The sequence below is a fragment of the Mesoplodon densirostris genome, chromosome 16, assembly GCF_025265405.1.
Source record: "Mesoplodon densirostris isolate mMesDen1 chromosome 16, mMesDen1 primary haplotype, whole genome shotgun sequence".
Lineage (NCBI taxonomy): Eukaryota > Metazoa > Chordata > Mammalia > Artiodactyla > Ziphiidae > Mesoplodon > Mesoplodon densirostris.
In genome coordinates, this window is record NC_082676.1 from 50,384,174 (window position 1) to 50,404,763 (window position 20,590).

The 20,590-nt window shown below is 47.7% G+C and overlaps 1 protein-coding gene, 1 non-coding gene and 1 pseudogene across 2 annotated transcripts in view; 1 reads left to right on the forward strand and 2 right to left on the reverse strand.

Moving 5' to 3' along the window:
• The window catches only part of EEF2K (eukaryotic elongation factor 2 kinase), a 61,131-nt gene extending 48,936 nt beyond the window's left edge, over positions 1-12,195 (reverse strand). The window contains exon 1 of the mRNA XM_060077757.1: positions 11,846-12,195. The gene's annotated coding sequence lies outside the window, so the exon portion shown is untranslated. The remainder of the gene's footprint in view (positions 1-11,845) is intronic.
• A 4,609-nt stretch (positions 12,196-16,804) lies between these two features.
• On the reverse strand, positions 16,805-17,183 carry LOC132476480 (large ribosomal subunit protein eL22-like; annotated as a pseudogene).
• Positions 17,184-17,923: 740 nt separating this feature from the next.
• TRNAL-UAG (transfer RNA leucine (anticodon UAG)) lies at positions 17,924-18,005 on the forward strand. The gene has a single exon. It is a non-coding gene; the product is annotated as a tRNA-Leu (tRNA).
• The last annotated feature ends 2,585 nt before the right edge of the window (positions 18,006-20,590 follow it).

The window sequence follows — 20,590 nt, forward strand, 5'->3', positions numbered from 1 at the left end:
GTTGATAGTGGCATGAGGATAGACACAGAACTGAGAGTCCAAAAATGAACCCTCACATTTACAGCCAATTGACTTCTGAAAGGGGTACCAAGACAATTCAATGCGGAAAGAATACTCTTTTCAATAAATGGTGCCAGGACAAGTGAATATACACATGCAAAAGGATGAAGTTGAACACCTTCCTACATTATATACAAAGATTAACTCAAAATGGGGACTTCCCTGGAGGTCTGGTGGTTAAGAATCCGTGCTTCCACTGCAGGGGTCATGGGTTTGATCCCTGGTTGGGGAGCTAAGATCCCCAAGCTGCTCAGTGTGGCCAAAAAAATTAACTCAAAATGGATCGAAGGTTTAAATATAAGAGTAAAACTCTAACACTCTCAGAAGAATATATAAGAGAAAATCTTTGTGACACTGAATTAGGCAAAACCTTAGATAGGACACCAAAAACACAAGCAACAAAAGAATAGATACACTGGATATCATCAAAATTAAAAACTTTTGTGCTTCAAAGGACACCACCATGAGACTGGAGAGACAGCTCACAGAATGGGAGAAAATTTTTGCAAATCATGTCTGATAAGGGACTATGTAAAGGACTCATACTACTTAACAATAAAAAGACAAATAATCCAAATAAAAAATGGGCAAAGGGGGACTTCCCTGGCAGTCCAGTGGTTAAGACTCCACGCTTCTACTGCAGGGGCATGGGTTTGATCCCTGGTCAGGGATCTAACACCCCACATGCCACGCAGCACAGCCAAAAAAAAAAAGGCAAAGGATCTGAACAGACGTTTCTCTAAAGAAGATACACATGGCCAGTAAACACATGAAAAGATACTCAACATCATTAGCCATTAGGGAAATGCAAATCAAAGCCACACCCACTAGCATAGATAGAATTTTAAAAGTGGAAAATGACAAGTGTTGGTGAGGATGGGGAGAAATTGGAGACCCTCATATACTATTAATGGAAATGTAAAATGGTGCAGTCACTTTGGAAAACAGCCTGGCAGTTTCTCAAAAACTTAAACACAGAATTACTATATGATCCAGCAACTATACTCTTAGGTATATACCCAAACATGTCCACAACAAAAACTTGTGACATATGGTTCATAGTAGTATTACACGCAATAGCCAAAAGGGGAAACAACCCAAACATCCATTAACTGATGAATGGATAAGCAAAATGTGGTCTATATATACAACGGAATGCTCTTCAGCCCCCAAAAGGAATGAAGTACTGAGGCTAAGTGAAAGAAGACAGTTCAAAAAAGACCATATATTGAACGATTCCATTTATATGAAAAGTCCAGAGAAGGCAGATCTATAAGAAAGTATGTGAGTGGTTGCCTAGGGATGGGAGAGGGGAGAGTTGGGGGGAAATGGGGAACAATCACTAAAGGGTTTCTTCTGAATGGATGAAAATGTTCTAAAACCGATTGTGTTGGTTGCATGACTCTGTTAATACATGAAAAAACCACTGACTATATTAAATCCATTTTAAATAAGTGGATTGGTAGGTTTGTGAATATACTTCAATAATCTAATGTTTAAAAAAAGAAAAGACATGGGACTTCCCTGGTGGCACAGTGGTTAAGAATCCACCTGACAATGCAAGGGACACAAGTTTGATCACTGGTCTGGGAAGATCCCACCTGTGGCAGAGCAACTAAGCCCGCGTGCCACAACTACTGAGCCTGTGCTCTAGAGCCCGCAAGCCACAACTACTGAGCCCACCTGCCACAACTACTGAAGCCCGCACACCTAGAGCCCATGCTCTGCAACAAGAGAAGCCACCACAATGAGAAGCCCATGCACCACAATGAAGAGTAGCCCCAGCTCGCTGCAACTAGAGAAAGCCCGAGTGCAGCAACAGAGACCCAATGCAGCCAAAAATAAAATAAATAAATGTTTTTTAAAAAGATTAAAAATAATAAGAAAAAAAGAGAAAAAGAAAAGAAAAAGAAAACCCGTTACATTTAGAAAGCAAGTTGCACAAGGGCAGTTACATTATGGTGATCCTATCTGTGCTAAAAGAAAAGGTATGTCCCTGAAGGGCCCACAAGAGCACTACCAGCACTGCGATGGGCAGTGGGACTGGCAGCTGGGGGGGTGGAAGGAAGTTTTTAACATTTTGTACACTTCTATACTGTTTTAAGTGGTTTTTTTAAATTAATTTATTTATTTTTGGCTGCATTGGGTCTCCGTTGCTGCGCACTGGCCCTCTCTGGTTGCAGCGAGCGGGGGCTACTCTTCGCTGCAGTGCGCGGGCCTCCCGTGGCGGTGGCCTCTCTTGTTGCGGAGCACGGGCTCTAGGCGCACAGGCTTCAGTATTTGTGGCGCACAGGCTTAGTTGCTCCACGGCATGCGGGATCTTCCCGGAGCAGGGCTCGAACCTGTATCCCCTGCACTGGCAGGCGGACTCTCAACCACTGCGCCACCAGGGAAGCCCTGTTTTAAGTTTTTACAAAGCTGGTTGCTTTCAATATAAAAAAAATTAAAAAGTGAAAAAACTTAAAAAAAATTTAAATCAACTAATTCCAATTATTATTAACAGCTGTTTCCATCGGGAGGGAGTTTTCTAGACCTGAGGCGTCAGCATTTTCTTGACAGTCATCAGAGCAAGAAATATATTTATATCCTAACCCAGTACCCATCTACAAAATGTAAGTTAAAATTTCAGGAAACTGTACTTAGCCTTACCTTGTACAATGCCCTCTGCTATTTTCGATTCTACTTGTTTTTCTTTCTTTTTTACTCTTTATCTTTAATGCACCACCCATACTGATTACTCAACTCAGTTTGAAAATCGCTGCTCTGGGTATCAACCTCCGAGTTTGCTTCTGATCCTCTGGGTAAGACAGTCACCGCCTGGATCCGATGCCAAAGCCACCTGATCTTGCTTGTTACCAAAATCGTCCCCGGGCCCTGTGCCCACTTCTCCCCCACCTCGGCCGCTCCCAGCCCCAATGCCTACTCTGCCCTGGTCAGCCCTTGGCCAGAGTCCCTGCTGACCAAGAGACACGGCTGCCTGGAGCTGCCAGCAGCCCAGCCAGGTTACTGGCCGCTGGGGCTGCGCTGGTGCCAGGGGAGGGGCCGGGGCCACAGCCTCAGCTACGGACCTCCAGGCAGTGTTGCCCAGCAGTGAAGAGCCCGGGCTCAGGAGCCAGGCTGCCAAAGGGTGCAAATCGTAGCTGTGCTGCTGGTGACCTTGACTAAATTAGTTCATCTCGCCAACTTCCCCATTTGTGAGGGGAGCTGAGCGGGAAAGTAGCCTGACTGAGGCTCCACAGGAGTTCACAGGGGAATTAGGACCAGAACCCCAGCCCTTGGCCACGTCCCACCACAGACCTGACATTTTCCTCGGCCCTGGGAAACAAAATGAACTGCAGACAAGCAGCTGTGACCCTAGCTGTTGGCACAGTGCCTTGTACTCGGCAGGCACTTGATATGTATTCCAGAACTGAGTGAGGGGGATCTGTTTCATGGCTTTTCACTTGTCATACATTTGCTTTTAAAAGGCAGCTGTGGAAAAAAAAAAAAAAGGCACCTGTGGCAACGCCTGCTAACTGTCCCCCGACAGCTATTCTCTCCTTATTAATAACAGAACCACTGCTTTTTAGCTAAGCATGCGGCCACTCATAATAAGGTCTACGTTTCCCAGATTACTTTGCAATTAGGCGTGACCATGTGACCAAGTTCTGGCCAAGGGGATATGAGCAGAAGGGTTGTATGCAACTTTAGGAAGGTTTTTTTTTTTTTCAATTTATTTTATTCAAGTGTAGTTGATTTACAATGTTGTGTTAATTTCTGCTGTACAGCAAAGTGATTCAGTTATACATATACATACATTGTTTTTCATATTCTTTTCCATTATGGCTTATCACAGGATATTGAATATAGTTCCCTGTGCTATACAGTAGGACCTTGTTGTTTATCTAGGGAATGGTTTTTAAAAAGAGGGAATGTAACCTTCTGCTCTCTCTCCGTCCTGCTGGCTGGAATGCAGGTGTGATGGCTGGAGCTCAAGCAGCTAAATTTATTCATGAGAAGGAAGCCATGTGCCAAGGATGGCAGAGCCATGAAACAGAGAGAGACTGGGGCAGCATAATCTTACATCATGGGGCACCATAATTATCCTAGACTCACAACCTTCAGAGTTTGCTATCTAAACTTACATAATAGACTATAATTTTCTTTTTTTCCTACTACTTGCTAATTCTATCTGGTCCCATGCCCCTTCTCTCCCATGTCATAAAAAGTCACATCATATCTCTTATGACAAGTTGATGCCTGGGCACGTCAGCCTGGGAAAACTGTGGTCTCAATCCAGAGTCCTAACTTGGTAGCTGCTTCCACATCTGCCCATAAAGACTGAACACCTGGAGGATGGTGGATTCCCCTAGACAGGCAAGGAGCCCTCACTGGCCCATAACTCAGCCCCATGATGCCTGTTCCAACACCAGCCTCTTAGGAATCTCCATCTAACCTGGGCTTTGCCCGGCCCACAAAGGGCCTCTCTGTGAGCAGAGAGACTGAGACCAGGAGCAGAACCCCAGACATCAGGATTCTCGAGAAGCTTTCCTCTGCCCTCACTCAGGCATCCACATCTTCCCCTCCCAGGCCCTGACACATCCTGGGAAGATATTTCTATGGAGAGGCAGCTGAGCAGAGTTCTGAGTCAGACCCAAGTTCAAGCCCCAACTCTGCCACTTACTAGGTATGTGACTTTACCTCTTGGCCTTGGGTTCCTCATTATAACCTGGGATGCAGAGCTGTACCCGCCCCACTAACTTGACAATGCTAGCACAGAATAAGCACTAAGACTATAAATATCATCATCATTTTTAGTACCATCAATAAAGGGGGCTGAATCCTGGGTCCCAGCCAGGCTGGTGACCTGGACGCCTGGTTAGCAGCCAAGCCAAGCTTCTTCAGGGGTCCTCAGGGAACAGGCTATCTTCGGCTCTGGCCACTGAACCACTGCTCTCACTGCGTCTTGCTGTAAAGGGCTTCTCTGGCAGCCACTGGGGCAGGAAATGATGATTGCAGTGCCTAGGTCAAGGCCCGTGGGCCAAGCCACAGTGACCACAAACCCTCCTTGGGGCTCCCTTCAGCCCCAGCAGCTGCCTTCCTGATGTAGAAATGATCTGGAATCTCCCACCCACCACTCCGGGGAGCCAGCACCCCAGAGCCAACACGGGCTGTGCTGAGTCACCAGTACACACACTAGTACATGGCCAGCACGGCAGAACTCAACGGTCCTCAACTGCAACCATAATGGACCAGGTGACTTATGGACCACCTTGTGTCACGCACCTGTTTCTGTTTGGGGATCTGCTTCTCCCCCACTCTCCAGTCATGGGGTTGGGGTTGGGGTTGGGGATCCACCCCCAGGTAATGGGGTGTGTCACATGACCCCACTAAGCCAATCACAGCACTGGGCACCTGGCCATAGTGATTGGCTCAGAGATGGGCATGTGACTCAAGTCAAACCATTATGGCCTAATCTCAGGTAAGCCTGGGGCTTTAGCTTGAGCAAATGGAAGAGAAGGTCAGTCCTTTCCTGAAGGATGTTAATCTGAGACAGGGGCTGAGGCCACCAGAGAACAAAGCTGACTTTTGGTGAAGAGCAGAACAAGAGATGAAGAGAAAAATGAACAGTGATGACATCATTTGAGATTCTGAATCCAAACATGCCTGGGACTCATAGATACAGAAACCAAAAGTAGTGGGGACAGGGATAAAGGGAGGGGCAAGTTAAGATATATGAGCTACTATGTATAAAACAAATAAGCAACAAGGATATATTATATTTATAGAACAGGGAATTACAGCCATTATCTTGTAATAACTTTTAATAGAGAATAATCTGTAAAAACACTGAATCACTATGCTGTACACCTGAACCTACTATAACATTGTAAATCAGCTATACATCAATTAAAAAAAAAAGTTGGTGAAAATAAAAGAAACAAAAACCAAAGCTCAGTGTAGTGCCCGAGACACAGTGTTCTGCAGTCACAGGGCCCAGTTTGAATCCTGGCTCCCCAACTAGGAGCCTGAAACAACAGACTCCATGTGGCAGGCTGGGACTTCCTTGACTCTTTACCTGCACAGTGCCTGGCACTAAGCAGGGCTCATAAGGTGCTAATCAAATACCTTTCCAGGCTGAGTTTCATTAATTTGCTGCTGGTGGGGAGGGTAACAAAGTGCCACATCAGGAGTTACTAAGTCAAGCCTCCAGCTAAGAGTTCGGGGTCAGTGACTTATTAACATATATACCCCAGGATGTGGTGGGTGCTCATGAATAAACATTTATTAAAACTATTTCAAGAAATAATACAGTTCATGTCAGAGAAAAAGGACTGATTTACAGATGTCCCCACCCAAGAACCAGTCCCCATTCACAACCAAGTTCTCACCTCCCTGCCCCTGCACCCTAAGGACACTCTTTCTGGAATGCCTCTCCCACCTGCTGCCAAACCCCTCTGTTCCCTTCAAAATCCAGCTCAAATTTTTACCCCCTCCGGAAAGCCTTCTCTGGGTGGTTTCCTGTCTGTAAAACAGGGGACAGCTAACCCCTGGGGTTGTTAGTGAGATCAGGCCCATGGTGCCTGATAGAGAATTGTCCTCAAAAGCACCAGCTGCTATTATGCTCTGACCATACCCCACTCCCCAATTCCTAAGTCACTTCCCTCCTCCCAGGCCCTCCATAAGCATTTCCATCATACCCAGAGACCCAGCAGTCTATGTCACGGGCAGAATAATGCCCCTCCATAGATGCCCACATCGTAATTCCCAAAGCCTGTGAATATGTTCCCTCATGTGGCAAAAGCGACTTTGCAGGTGTGATTAAGGACCTTGAAATGGGACAGTAACCTGGATTATCCAGTGAGTCCTTATAAAAAGGAGGCAGGAGGGTCAGAGTCAGAGGAAGAGATGAGACAATGGAAGCAGGGGTCATAGAGAAATTTTGAAGATGCTATGCAGCTGGCCTTGAAGACAGAGGAAGGGGCCACAAGTCAAGGAATGCAGGTGGCCCACAGAAACTGGAAAAGCATGGCAACAGATTTTCCCTACAGCCTTCAGAAAGAACATGGCCTTGCTGACACCTTGGCTTTTGAACTTCTCACCTCCAGTAACATAAGAAAAGAAATTTGTGTTGTTTTAGGCCACTAAGTCTGTGGTAATTTGTTACAGCGGCAGTAGGAAACAAATATAGTCTAGAACAGTGGGGTAATTTTGCCCCCTCAGGGGACACTTGGCAACGTCTGGAGACACCTTTCGTTGTCACATCCCTGGGAGTGCAACCGGCATCTAGTGGGTAGAGGCCAGGGATGCTGCCAGCATCCTACAATGCACAGCACAGCACCCCACGACAAAGAACTGTCCAGCCAAACTGTCAATAGTCCTGAGGCTGAGAAACCCTGTTCTAGAATGACTCTGGTGGATTCCAAGGAGACTTCCCCCAATCCACCCTCCCTCATCTCCTCTTTAAAAACACATCTCCACGCATACCAGAGACAGAGAAATTAGCTTACTCGCTGATGAGAACAGCAACCCTCAGCTGGACCCAGAGAGACAAGTCAACATTCACTCTGCTAAAGCTCATCGTTGCAATTCACTGTCCTTCATTCACATAAAACTGTTAAGGTGCAAAGGCTACTTTACTGTTTTAAAAATCAGAAACATACATTTTAGAATACAAAGCACAATAATATAATTACAGCTTCAATTAACAAAATGCACAAGAGGGCTTGAATTTTAATTTTTAATCGCTGGCACCCTTCTCATGTTCCCGGGACACTCTGTCCTCCTGGTGGGTCAGATCAGAGAGACGGTGTGTCTCACTTCTCAGGGCAACTCTGTGTTTACACAGCCTCTCGGTGGCCAGACCACGTGAGTGTCTGGAACAAAAGGGGCCGTGTCTTAGTCCTTCTAGCTACCAGCCCAGAGCACAATGCCTGGCACACACTAGGTTCCCTGTAAATGCAGGCTGCATGAATGAATAACTGAACAAAAGTGGGCAATTTCTGCGGGTATAATGAGCATTGTAGGCATGGAGGAATGGAGGGACTATCGGGTTAGAACTACAAGGCATCTGGGGGTTACTTAGCCCAGAGACGCAGCTGAGATCCCGAGTGGGAAAGCCTGGGTCATGGGGAGGCCCTCAAAAAGCAGCCAAGACCAGGATCGGGCCCAACAAGTCTTTTGGGATGAACAGATCTGTGTTCAAGTCCCGGCTCTGCCACTAGCTGAGTGACGTTGGGCAAATTACCTAACCTCTCTGAACCTCAGTTTCCTCATCTATAAAATTCACTCATCCACCAAAGTGCGGCAGAGTGAGCGAGGCGAAGAAGAGGTGAGAGACCTGGTCTGTGGCACAGAAGCCAGCTGTCCACTATGGATTTGTTCTCCCCTGCCCCAATCCTTTGGCATCTAGGTGGGGCCATGCGACTACATTTGAGCCAATGGGATGTGGACAGAAGTAACCCGCACTGCTTTCAGGCCCTCCCATCCCCAAGGCCCATTTTCCATGACCTGGTCAGCCTCCCCTCCACTGCAATCCCGCCCTGAGACATGTAGCCCAGAACAGATTCATAGCATTTCAGAACCACTTATAAAGCTCTTGCTCCATCACTCCTCTCAGCTCCTTGGAGGACAAGCGTTGCCCCCTCCCTTGGCTCACTCACACTGTGCCATCTGCTTGGCACATGCTCTACCCTGCTCTCCCTACCTGTCCCCTGGCCAACTCTGCTTATCCCTCAGGTCTCAGGTTAGATAGAGGTCACCTCCTCCAGGAAGCCTCCCCTGAACCCCAGGAGGTACACACCATTGGCTCCATCCTACAGATGAGGAAACTGAGGAACAGAGAAGTTAAGTGACTTGCCCCAAATCACATGGCTAGAAGATGGGGGAGGTGGGTCTGAAGCCAGTGGCAGGTCTATCCAGGGCTTCACTCAGCCATCACTTGCTAAACCACTTTTTTGGGGTTTTTTTTTTTTGCGACGTGGGCCCCTCACTGATGTGCCCTCTCCTCCCATTGCGGAGCACAGGCTCCGGACGCGCAGGCTCAGCGGCCATGGCTCACGGGCCCAGCCGCTCCGCCGCATGTGGGATCTTCCTGGACCGGGGCACGAACCCATGTCCCCTGCATCGGCAGGCGGACTCTCAACCACTGCGCCACCAGGGAAGCCCTGCTAAACCACTTTTAAAGTGTGATCCTGGGACTACTAGCAGCAGGAGCAGCCTCACCTGAAACCTTGTCACGTGCAAATTCTGGGGCCTCACTCTAGTCCTGCTAAAGAAAACTCTGGGGGTGGGCCCAGCAAGCCATGGTTAAACAAGCCCTCCAGGTGGTACCAATGTTCACTAAAGTTCAAGAACCACTGGCGGAGAGAATGCTCTGCAGCTGAGCCTCCTGCCTTTCGGCCACTCCCTGTGGGGTCCTTGCCAGGTCTAGAAAGCATCACAGCTGGAGAACGGAACAACGGCCTCCCTCTGACTTTCCAGCCCTCTGAAATGCTTCTCTGGGTGTTCCACAGCCCTGGGACTTTGGGGACCCAGAGAATGTCATTTTCTACTTCATCATCAGCCTGTTAGTGACTCACTCCTTCCTTCGTTTGAAGCCTTCTTCTTGTGCCCATCAGCCTTGCCTGTAAGAGTTTAATCCAAGCTACTTTTATCCTGTGGTGGTCACTATAACCACTTTCTTCTAGAACATTCTCAGTTCATGGGGATTAAGTCTACAGCTTCTTGGTCAGCAAAACTGATCTCGCCAATACAAAAATGTTTATTTTTTAATCAGTCCAGCCAGCCACTATTACTTTGAATGCACTCCCGATCATCAACTTTCCCTGTATCAGCTTTAGGAACAGAACCAGAAAGAGTAAATCCTAGAGAATGAGCTTGAACAAATCCAAGTTTCTGCTGGTGACCCTCAGCTTTCTTCCACACTGCTCTCAGTGTCCTGGCAACTGGATGCCAATCCTGCCAAAGACTGGACAAGACTTCTTTGGGGAGTCTGACCAGAGTGAGAAAAAAGGCCTAAAGATACCCTTCCCCTGTGGAACAGCCCAGTTAGATCACCCTGAGGGGAAGGCCACAGCCAGCAAGCCTCTCTCATACCCAAAGACCTTCCAAAGAGCTTCCTGGAGCCCCATACTCTTCAGTGGACAGTCACAGACCACCAGAGAGGGGGAAAGGAGAGGCTCTGCTCCACAGTCATTCAGAGGCCCAGGCTCCTTCCAGCTTGTGGCTCTGCCCTTCTCCAGGCCCTCAGAGTCCTCTCAACTCTGCTGGTAAATGAGGAACGTGGGGAGGTTTTTAGGGTCCAAGCTTGAGGGGGGCACACACTATTTCTGCTCACATTCCATCAGCCAAAACTCAGTCATGTGGCCCACCAAACTGTAAGGGAGCCCAGGAAATACATCCAGGTGATACCCCAAGAAGAGGACATGGGTGACCAATAGCCATCTCTGCCACATAATTCATTAAAAATGTTTTAAAATCATATCAGTGATATATCCTTAGTAGTCAGCCAGAAAGTACTGTTCTGTCACCAAAAGCACGCACGCACACACACACACACACACACACACACACACACCCCACCACAAATCACAGAACATACACAAGTGATCATATGTAAACTGAAACCGTTTCAAGGGATGGTCAGGCCCTGACTTCCTGCTTCCCCGCCCTCTGCAAAAGATAAGAACTTGGGATCCCAGCCGACACCCCCTCTTTAAGAAGAACAGGAGAGGAGGGAGGATGGCAATCTCAACCATGTTACATCTAATTTCCCATCATCAAGCAGCTTTATTGTATTTGCTGAATAAATGCATCGACCAAACAATGACCGTAAGGTGCTGTGGAGGCCACAGAGAAGAATGACACCTGCCAAACTCTATCTCTTAAACCCTACCTCCTACCACTGGCATCCTTTCCATCACCTCCTCCAGGAAGCCTTCTCCAATAACCCTCCCTCCCCCCCACCCCCCCGAGTGGGCATTATCAGCTCCCACCTGCTTGCTCTGTATTCCCAAACTTAGTCCATCTTGCTTATTAGTATCTGCCGTTAGACCACTCTGGATCTGTCTCCTCCTCTGTAAAATCAGAGGGGTAGACAATTTCCTGGCTGAGCGGCCCCAAGGCAGGCAGCTTCCAGGGCCGAGGACCCAGAAGTCAGGCTCCCATAGAGCGTCCCCACAAGGCAGAGGGAGCAGCGCCCCCCTGCCAGCAGCCCATCTGTCTCACGCGGGGCGCAGCTGGGCCGGTTTCCCGCAATCCCCCAGGCGGGTGTGGCGAATCTAGGCCGGGACTCACCCGGGAGGCCCCAGCCCCGCCACAGGCATATTAACGCCCGGCCCCTTGGCTCACAGGTCCACGGAGCCTGCCAACACCCGAACTCCTGCAGTCAACAACAATGCAGCAAGGGCGCGTCTACACGGTCCTGGAGGTTCCCGGAACTTGGGCCTCTCGTTCAGGGGCCGGGGAGGGGGGGCGATGCGGGCCCTGCAGGGGAAGAAAGGCAGCGCTGCCCCCACCCTCTGCGGGCCTCCAGGCGCCGCGGGCGGGGGCCCCCAAGCTGCCTCTCCCCGACCGTCACGTGCCAAGTATTTTACCAATAGACACTGCCGATAATCTGCACGACTCCCCCATTTTACAGAAGCAAACACTGAAACCCGAGGAGCTTAACCCCCACGCTCTCCTTCCGCCTGGGGCCCCACTTTTAAGCCCCAGACCCTCCGCGCTCCGGGCGCCGGCTGCACCGGGGAGCACAGGCTTGCAGCGCCGGATCCCGGCCCCCCAGGCCAAACGCCGCCCTACCTACCTGTCTCGGGCGGAGAGGCACGGCAGCCGCTGCCCACGGCCGCGAGGATCCAGAGGAGCTGGCAGAGGCTCGAGGCCCGGTGCTCCAGGGTGCAGGGCGGGCGGGCCCCCCGAGAGTGCCGGGGAGCGGCGAGCGGGGCGCGCGGGCTGGCGCTCCGGGGAGGCAGCGGCGGCCGCCGGAACGATCCCGGGGCGCGAGGGGCGCGCGGAGCCGCTGGAACGATCCCGGGGCGCTGAGGGCGCGTTCCAAGGGCAAGGGCGCCGGCGACCGTCGGCTCGGCTGGGGCAGCTGCAGCGCGCGGCGTTCGGGCGGCGGATCCGGACACTCGCCGAGCTGGGGCTGTGGCTGGGGCAGGAGACTGCGGGCAGGGGCGGGGCCGCGGGCGGGCGGGCGGGCGTACGCTCGGCGCGGCGCTCACGTGGCCGCCGGCAATGACTTATCACCGCTCCTGCAGCCGCTGCTCGGATCTCCCCGCCCTGCGTCTGCGACTCCCCAGCCGGCCGAATGCACAGCGTCCGGATCTAAAGCGTGGGGCCGGCCTGGCACCTAGCAGCGAAGGGGGCGCCCTCCCAGCGGGTAATTTGAGAGGGGGCAGCTAACCCCTCCCTCGCCCACCGCACCTTCCCATTCTCCATCCGATGCCCTCCTAGTTCCTGTATTCGAGTCCTTTCCAAAATCAGTAGTGATCGGATCTCATTGTACGTCTCTATGCATAACCTTGCAATATTTTTATCAGAAATTGCTTCTTTTTTTCTTCTGATTTCCGCTTTGTGAAAACAGGCACTTATGACTGTGGCAATTATTTGTGTAATACGTTGCTATATTCCTAACTCAGCGCACAGCCTGGCACATAGTAAGTGCTCTAATAAATACCTGTAAATGAATGACTAAATATGGAAGGTATAAAGAAGAAAAGGAAATAAAACTAATGATAACTACTGTGAACATGTTCATATTATATTCTTCCAGATATTTTTTCTAGTGAAATTTTAGAAATTTCACAACTCTTATTTTAGAAATAAAAGTAAGGGACTTACCTGGCAGTCACTGCGGTGTGGCCAAAATAAATAAATAAATAAAAGATATAAGTAATAACAGTAATATTTATCAAGCGAGTTATCTCATTCCATCTTCACACCAACGCTAGTACCTCTACTTCACAGATCATAAAACTGAGGCTTATAGAGATACACTTGCCCAGAAGATTTACAAGGTGGCTCCTTCCTCTTGGCAAAGGGCATCTATCTATATTACAGGGCTCCTGCTGGTTTGGGGTCTGCTGAGTTACTCTGAGAGGAATTTGAAGGACCCCCGCAGGTGAGAGGAGCGGAGGAGGAGCCAGGCAGGGGCTGCCAGGGGCTGTGGGAAGGATGAGGAAAGGAAAGGCTTCCAGTAGGGTGATGTCTAGTGGGGGCTGTTTAAATAGTTCGTGGTGGAGTTTGTGACCTAACCACTTAACTCTGCCCCAAAGAGTTCTTCAGTCAAAGCCTCCTTGGACTGGAATGGTGTACGTGACCAAGTTCTCCCATGGAACTGGAGGGAGGGCTGAGTGTCCAGGTGAGCCCCAGGCAAACACAGAGAAACAGGTGTGTGCAGGCAGGCCAGAGACAGACACCGTTATCTGGGCATGCATATGGGATTACATACATTTTTCCTAACAAGAGTGGACTCATCTATTTCTCCTTTCTACTCAACACTAGGTTGTAAACATGTTGACCACCCCTGTGGTCAAGGACCACCTGTCATTTGTAATGCCTTCTTTGATGAGCCTTTTTGGGGTTGTGGTAAAAGCTGATATTTACAGGGCATTTATTTTGTGTCAGGTACTGTGGTAACTGCTTTACAGACATTATCTCTTTTAATTCTCATCCCAACCCTCTTACTGTCCTCATTTCATACACAGAAAGAAGGAGGCCGGTTAAGTGACTCTCCCAAGTTTACATAGTAAGTTGCAGAATTTGACCCAGGTCTAGGTATATACTGACCCCTTTAATGTCCTGTCTGTAAGCCTTGCCTCTTCAGTTTTTGTGGCCCCTAAAAATTCAGATCCCATTGGGAGAGTGAAGTCCTTCAGCTTACCAGCTGCAATGGCCCCTGCAGGGAGAAGTTTCAAGTTTATGAGGCTTGGGGAGTGGGTGACATTCAGGCAGCATCTCATAAGGTGGTGAGGGGAATGAAAAAAAAGAAATGGTCCTGAAACCCATCATTGAGTGTTTTAACTTTTTGGCCTCTGTACTACAAGTTTCAGAAAATATCAATACAAGATCTAGAAGATATAATCATTTTGGTTTGAAGTATTGGCTCCTTTAGTCACCTTGAGAAAACTCCTCTGGCTTTTGGCAAAGGACAAAATTGCACCTGAAATTTTGACCGTGGGAAAGTTGGGCAAGGACAAAGAGTCTGAGCTAGTCTGTCCAAGCCCAAAGCCAGACCAAAAAAAAAAAAAAAAAAAAGACTGTTCTACTTACAGCTCTGTGACCCTGCGCAAGTTATTTAGCTTCTCTTTTCCTCTTTAATATCTTCCGTGCATAAGCATCTTGATTTGTCTTCAAGGAACCAGTCCACCCTACTCTCAGTTCATGAAAACTGCCCTCCACACTCTCCTGCTCTAAGATTGGACATATGATTAGACCTGGCCAGTCAGCATATTCCATCCCTTTTGCCCCATTCATTGGTTCTGGGATGAGTATGTGACCCAAGCCAAGCCAATGAGATACTAATCTGGGTCTTTTATAGAAACCATTTAAAAAGAGAATCTCTTGGAAGCAACCTAAATGTCTATCAGCAGATGAATGGATAAAGAAGATGTGGTATACATATATACATGTGTGTGTGTGTGTGTGTGTGTGTGTGTGTGTGTGTATAATGGAATATTACTCAGCCATAAAAAATAATGAAATAACACCATTTGCAGCAATATGGATGGACCTAGAGATTATAATACTAAGTGAAGTAAGTCAGACAAAGACAAACATCATATGATATCACTTATATGTGGAATGTAAAAAAAATGATAGAAATGAACTTATTTACAAAACAGAAATATACTCACAGACATAGAAAACAAACTTAAGGTTACCAAAGGGGATTCACTTAGTTATAGAGCAGAAACTAATACACTATTGTAAAGCAATTATACTCCAATAAAGATGTTAAAAAAAAAAAAAAGTCCTTGAAAGTCCTTCTTGGCTCCTTGGCTCAGGAGATCCAGGGCCTACTGGGCACAAAGCCATCACAGGGCCATTCAATGACTCACCTGTAGCTACAGAAAGACTCACAGAAGCAATGAAATGACCACTCTTCTGTCTTTTGGTTAGTGTCTTTCTTCCTTTCTCTTGCAAAAGGCAAACCCCAGGATTAGGGTGGGGTACGTGTGCACCTCTAGTTGCCCCTACGTCTGCATAGGGAAAGATCTGGAAGGATACAGCTAAACTGTTACTCATTATAATGAGTTGTGGGATTCAGCTGTGAAGGCGGAAGGTGATGAGGAAGAGAACTTCCCTTTAACTTTATACAGAAGATTTGACATTTGAAAAAAAAATTTACAATGAACATGCATTACATTATATTTCAAATCTAAAAAGACAAAAAAGCACCTTCCTTTACCAAAGTGTTGACAGAGCTTAACTGGGTGGAGAAATTAAAGGTGATTTTATTCGTTGTGCTTTTCTTTCTTAGCTTGGAGTTTCAACAAGGAACATGTATTTATTATTTTAGCAAAAGTTATTTTTAACCGTTACTTAAAAAAAAAAAAAAAGGAAAAGAACAAAAACGAAACAGAGCCCAGTTGCCCTGGTTTCTGTAGCCTCCCCACCCTTGCCTGCCTGGGCCTAGGTTTGCATAGGAACTGCCCTCCCAGCCTCAACCTTAAGGCATAAATCGCCAGGACAGCCGAGTCAGCACACTACGGAAGTCTGCAGGGAGACAGGCCTGCTCGCTGGAGCAGACAAGCTCATGGCCTTACTTCCACGGATTTTTGTTCTGGTGAAGCACCTCTGTCATGCAAGGTCTGAGCAGCTCTGCTTCTCCCGAAAGACCTGATTTTTGCCTGATCTGGCCTAGTAGGTGTTGGATAAATGTTTACTTGAATTAAATTATTAGAGACAGAGAGAGTTGGGAGGGGAAGGGTCACATTACATCAGATTCCAAGCTCGTACTGCTCGTCACACGACAGGCCAGTAAATTGAGAGATGAGGTATTGGGGCAAGGAATAGCAACTTTATTTGGAAAGCCAGCAGACTGAGAAGGTGGTGGACTGGTGTCCCAAAGAACCATCTTCCCCATGTTAGAACTCAGGCTTTTATATTAAAAGGGGAGGGGGTGTGGTTAGTTGTTGTAAACTTCTTGGTGCTGGAATCCTTTGTTCTCACAGCTGTCCACTAGGTCAGGTCACGATGTTCCTGTAAACCTCCAACAATACAAATGTTCTTTTCTGTTCTGCAACTTTTTCTCTCTATAAGAATGGAAAAGTGTTAAGTTTAAAGGTCAGAGCCTTGAGAAGGGGGTATCCTGTATGTTTCAGACTACAGGCAACAATCTTTCACAAAAGGTGCAGAGCCAGCATGACTAAGCACAGGCAACAGAGCACAAAGGTTAGAGCACAAAGGTTAGAGCTAAAGGAACAGATTCAGTACGGAGTCAGGTTTGTTCTTCTCTGTTACAGTTGCTGTTAACAAATGGTGCAAACTACTGGAGAATGCTTTGAGTCATTTGTGGGGGGATGACTCAAAGAGATCTCTGCTTCCTTCTTGTGGCCGCAGGGGGTGATATTTCAGAAGAGCTGAATACAATTAATTCTCGGTGGCAGAAAATGGAAGTTTGTTATGTATTTATTGATATATATTTGCTCTGAATTTACTGCATTTTGTTTTTATTTTATTTTTTTTACAAGGAAAACCACCATTTTGGTTCCCAAGTTTTATTCAAGAAGTCACACAAAATATTCCAGATAATTGAGTTTTAATCATCTTCATCCTCTTCTTCCTCTTGATTAATCTGGAAGTAACGCAATTCGTAACTCTCTTTGCTGTTAGCAACTACGCGTAACCAATCACGTAGATTATTCTTCAAATATTTTTTGGTGAGGTATTTCGAATACCTTTTGGAAAAAGGCACCTCAGAGGTTACCGTAATCTTGCTTTTGCTTCTTTCGGTTGTTACAACCCCTCCACCAAGATTCCCAGCTTTTCCATTCACTTTGATTCTCTCCTGAAGAAACTGCTCCAAACTGGCAGCATCTATGATTCCATCTTCTATAGGGTGGGTACAGTCAAGGGTAAACTTCGGGACCTGCTTTTATTTTGCTCCCCTTCGCCACAAACTTTTTCACAGGCGCCATGGAGGCAGCGAAGGCAGAAAGGGCTACTGCATTTTAAAACACACTGAAATAGTCTACATAGAAGAACACTGGGTTTTGGGAGGCTAGGGAATGCTGGCTCTGCCTGGGGTAGCTAACACAAGTTACTTTGCCAATCTGAGCCTCAGTTTCCCCCTCTGTAAAAAGTAGGTAAGGGTGATGATTGAGGGAGCCTATACAAGGCAAGGATCTGTAAAAACGTTCAATGATATTCCTTCCTGCACCCATGATTTTTACAACGCGGTGGCAGGGGCCGGCCATGGGGCCACCCGAGGCTGCAGAGGTTCCCTGAAGTAGGGCTAGAGAGTCCAAACAGGATGGGGACTCGGCCGGCTCCGCGCAAACCTGGGTTCCCGGCGGGACCCGCAGCCCAGCCAGGAGCAAGCGGCAGTGCGACACTGCCCCCACGTGGCCGTAGGCAGTATGCCACGCTCGTGGAAAATCAAATGCAAACATACATGACGATTGAATATTAATATTAACAATTGGGAACTTTGTTTTCCTTTTTAATGCTGCGTCCCGACTGAACTTACTACTGCCGATTACAAGAGCGCTTTGACTCCAAAGCCCAGGAGGAAGCCAGGGTTAATATGCTGTAACTGGCGCGGTAAGCGTCAGGCTGATATCGGGCATGCGTAAACCGATGAGGGTGGGGCTTAGAGAACGTGAGGCGCCGCGTCATTAGACTAATATAGTATGAATGGAAAACATTGTGAGCGGGCGGTAGCGTGGCCGAGTGGTCTAAGGCGCTGGATTTAGGCTCCAGTCATTTCGATGGCGTGGGTTCGAATCCCACCGCTGCCACACCTCTAAGGGTCTCACTTTTCCATTCTTCTAATTTCTACATCCTCTCACAATTACTCTTCACTTTTTCTGCCTTCTGACGCTTTTTTTTTCCCCCACAGTAGAAAATCCTCAGAGGGATCCTTCATTTCATTCACTTTCTCCTTATACAGGAATTTCAACCTGTAAAAGTTATTTCTTCCAGTTCAGCATTTTTTTTTTAATGGAATGGGAAAGGGAGGGGAAAAGAAGGAAACTGCAGGACAAGCCACCTCACTCCCTAGCCCAGTACACAAACCCACCAATCCCACTACCTTAAAAAACGGAAACAAAAACGTCTCCCTATTTCCATGGGAAAGCAGCCTGAGATACCTTGAAAAGCTCTCAACAGTCTGTCTGCGCCTTTAATTTAATGCTTTAAGGCCTGAGGCCACCGGGAGTGGGCCCCTTTACCTCCCAAGGACAAAGATTAGGTGGAGGTGATTTTAATCAAGACGTCAGTTAGGAAGGGTCCCTTTCTGGCCCGCTGTGTCAGCAGAGAGCTCAGGCTGACTCCATAAATCACTGTTGGTAGAAACTGTATCAAGTGACTTTATGGAGGGTCTGGGGTATCAGGAGCCCTGCCCCGCCCCCAGGTGTATCAGCCTTGAGGTTCCAGCTTCATTGACCCACTTCCTGCTTGGTTTTCATGCTTGTTTATTTACTCATTCAACAACCATTTATGAAGGGCCTACTATGTGCCAGAAATCAAGATCAACCTGAGGCTACAGAGCAAAACAGCAGACATGTTTTGGCCCTCACAGAGTTCACAGCCACTGTAATTTCTTTAATTATACCTGTGAGGAGTGTCATGCAGAATGCGGAAGCTGACCCAGGGACAACGGAACAAGTGAATTTTAGCTTGGACTTGAAATTGAGAGATTAGCTAGTGAAGGTGGGAGAGGGGAGTTCCAGGAAGAGGGAACAGCATGTGGAATATCCTAGGGGCAAAGGAGAGCCTGGTGAGTCTGAGATGCTGGGAAGGTAATTCAGGGCAGCTGGACAGAGAGCAGCTGGACAAATGGCTAGAGATGAGACTAAAGTGTTAGGCAAGGAGGGCCATGAATGCCAAGTTAAGGCTTTGAACTTGGCCTGAGGGCATGGGAAACCATCCAAAGGTTTTAAGCCGGAGGGTGGCATGTTCCAATTTTGGATGTTCCCTCTGGCAGTAGGAATAGGAGGTTCCATTCAAAGGCTACTGTAGTTGTCTAGGAGAAAGGAGAGTGGTTTGTACCATGGTTGTGACAGTGTGTTGGACAGGGAGACATTTTAGAGGTGGATCTGACAGAACTCAATGACAAAGACATGAAAAAGAGGAACACATCGAAAGTGATGGCCAGGTTTTGGGCTTGAGCCACTGGATGGCTGGCAGTGTCCCTCATCTCCCTAGGAGGGAACACAGGATGAAGAGGACGTTTGTGGAAAAGATGATTTCACTCTGATCCACACTGAGTTTGAGATTTAGGACATGGGGTTGAGTAGATTGGACATAGAAGTCTGGAGCCCAAGAGAACACTCTGAGCAATTGATACAGATTTGGGAGGCATTGGAGACTGAGGTCATGGGAATGGATGAACTTGCCCAGGAAGAGCATGCAGAGGAAGTAGAGGGACCAATATGGAGTCCTGAGGACCATCATCCTAAAGGGAATGCAATGGAAAAGAAGCCAGTGAAGGAGATAAAGAAGGACTGGTCAGAGACACAAGTGGAAGACAGGTGTGTTGTCATATAGATTGTTGTCAAGAGATTATGGCAAGAAGGAGGGAGTAGCCAACTACGTTGAAGAGACTTGGCAAAATAAAGACTGAAATATATTCTTTGGTTTTATGATTTATGGACAAGGTCATTGATGACCTTGATTAAAGCCATTTTGGTGTGAGTTGAAGAGAAGAAATGGAAACGTAAGTGTGGACATCTCATCACGAAATTTGATGAGTGATGGTAGCAGTAGCAGGAGGGGGAATGGAGAGTCAAGAGAAATTTTTGTGTTTTTTTTTTTTTTTTGGCGATATGCGGGCCTCTCACTGTTGTGGCCTCTCCCGTTGCGGAGCACAGGCTCCGGACGCGCAGGCTCAGCGGCCATGGCTCACGGGCCCAGCCACTCCGCGGCATGTGGGATCTTCCTGGACCGGGGCACGAACCTGTGTCCCCTGCATCGGCAGGCAGACTCTCAACCACTGCGCCACCAGGGAAGCCCAAGAGAAATATTTTTAAGATGAGAGAGACCAGATGATGTTTTAGACACCTGGCATTGGGTCTACAAAGGGGAATAGCTTCATCACCCATAATGGAAAGTTTATGAATTCACCTTACTGGTCCATTCTGACTGGCTATTTCACCTTGAGCTGCCCACAGTAATGACTCTGTTTTCTGCGTTTATAATGCTTCTGCTAAGTGTCTCCAAGAAAGCTAGGACCTCTTCCTACTTGCTGTCTCAAAAATTAGAACACCCCCTAACACTATACACAAAAATAAACTCAAAACGGATTAAAGACCTAAATGTAAGGCTGCATACTATAAAACCCTTAGAGGAAAACATAGGCAGAACACTCTCTGACATAAATTGC